The following is a 2326-nucleotide window of genomic DNA, read 5'->3' as shown; positions in this document are numbered from 1 at the left end:
TGTACACCTAAAAAAGATAATCAAGAGAGCGGACATGGGGTAAGATGATCAATCCTCATTTAGAAACACAGATGGGATGTGCATTGAACGTATGACAGGAGTCTACTGAGTGCATCTGAAAGACTCTAACTAGCAGTGTTTTCAAAGCAAAGACTCATGACCAAACCTTTGGCAGAGTACAGGGAATCATAAGAAAGAAGGGGAGTTAATCTGATGGGGAAAGGATAGGAGCTCCACAAGGACCAATATATCTGGGCACAGGGTCTTTTCTGAGACTGACATTCAACCAAGGACCATGTATGAATGTAACCTAGAACCTCTGCTCAGATGTAGCCTGTGGTAGCTCAGTAACCAATTGGTTTCCCATAGTGAGGGGAACAAGGACTATTTCTAACAGGAACTCAATGACTGGCTCTTTGGCCTCCCCACCCCCCAAGGGAGGAGCAGTCCTGTTAGGCCACAGAGGAGAGCTTTGCAGCCAGTCCTGAAGATACCTGATAAAACAGGATCAGATGAATGGGGAGGAGGTCCCCCCTATCAGTGGACTTGGCAAGGGGCACGGTGGAGATGAGGGAGGGAGGGAGGGACTGGGAGGGAATGAGGGATCGGGACATGGCTGGGATACAGAGTTAATAAAATGTAACTGATAAGAAAAAAATAAAATTAAAAAAAAGAAATTAGGTTATCTGAAATATATCTGAGGAGTTTTAATAGGTATGGAGTTTGATGCATGAAAAATGGTACAGAGGCAGGCCTTGTAATCTGGCCAGTGTATGGTCTATGGTAGTGCCACTTTTTGTGTGGTTATAAATCTATTATTTATGCTTCCTGAGCCTCTGGTTTATATATGGCTATCAAAAAGGCTGTAACACAGGACTGGTGAGATGGCTTAGCTGATAAAGGCACTTGCCTCTAAGCCTGGTGGCCTAAGTTCAATCCCTGGGATCCACTTAATGGAAGGAGAGAATCAACTCATACAAGTTGTCCTTTGACCTCCACATATATGCCCTGTTATGCACTACCCACTGCCATGAACACATTAAATAAATGAATAAACCAATGTGTTGTTATATACAGTGAGGAAAATTCCAACCATTCTATTTCACCAGGAAAGACTCAGGAGTGAGATGCTGGGGTGAAAACCTGCTAGCTCATAGAGGCAGAGAAGGCACCCAGCTGACTTTCCTTCTCAGCTCAGGTCTGGATGGAAAAAACCCAAAAGGCTAACTAGTTCAAATGATAGCCCAGGAATAAAAGGCCACTCCTCTTCCCCCAACCACCCAAGGGTGAAGGTTCAAAACACCAAAAATCGAGGGAGCTGAGGAGCTGAAGCCTAGGCTAAAACCAGAGCTTGAGGTAAAAAGCCCTTTCTTCTTCTCCACCCTTTCTTAAATACACCTCAATTCAAAGACCCTCCTATTCCTTAATCCCTGGTCAACTGGTTTCTTGCTCTGCCTCTTGACCTAGGGTTAATTTTACTAAACAGAAAGTTCTTGGATTAAACGTGTGTGCTAGTGCTGGGTGAACCCCACCATAATCACCTGTTCACAATAAATAGAAAGCTCTTGGATTAAAGGTGTGTGTTAGGACTCAACCAAACCAAACAATAAACAGGGTTTTACAGTTCACATTTTTGGGTTCAGAATGGGATCAAATATCCTGCAACACTAATATGGTGAAAAACTTTGAAAAGGCTTTAATGTGAATATATTTATAAAGTCATGAAGTCTAAAATTAGATAAGCTGGGTGGGAGCAGCACTTGGGAGGTAGAGGCAGGAGAATGGAGACTTTGAGGCCCTCTCTGAAACAAAAAATAAACAAAGGTAAATTCTCTTCCTGTATAAGGTGCTGCATTTGCATATAACATGTGAGAAGTTTCTTGTTTATTTCAAATCATTTTTAGACTGTTTAAAAACGTCAAGTTCAGTCTGAGCATGGTGGTATGTCTTCTATACCAGCACTTGGGAGGCAGAGGCAAGAGGATCTCTGTGAATTCAAGGCCAGCCTGGTCTACATAGCTAGTTTTTGGACTGTGGACTGCATGGAGAGACCTTGTTTAAAGAAGAAAAAAAAAAAAAAGAAAGAAAAATTTAAGTCCACCCACAAATGCAATGTAATGCAGTGCTGTCTAACGGACAGCGGCAAGGAAAATGTTCATATGTTCAGCACAGATGAAAATAAAGAATACTTCTGGATCTGCTCAGTGGAAGTGTACTTGTTGAGTTTCCTGTTTTTATCCCAAGCACCACACACACACAACATACATACAGACATGGATACACACACACACACACACACACACACACACACACACACACACACACA

This window comes from Psammomys obesus, unplaced genomic scaffold (assembly GCF_907164565.1).
Source record: "Psammomys obesus unplaced genomic scaffold, mPsaObe1.curated_primary_1811, whole genome shotgun sequence".
Taxonomy (NCBI): domain Eukaryota; kingdom Metazoa; phylum Chordata; class Mammalia; order Rodentia; family Muridae; genus Psammomys; species Psammomys obesus.
This window is presented reverse-complemented; position numbering follows the sequence as displayed.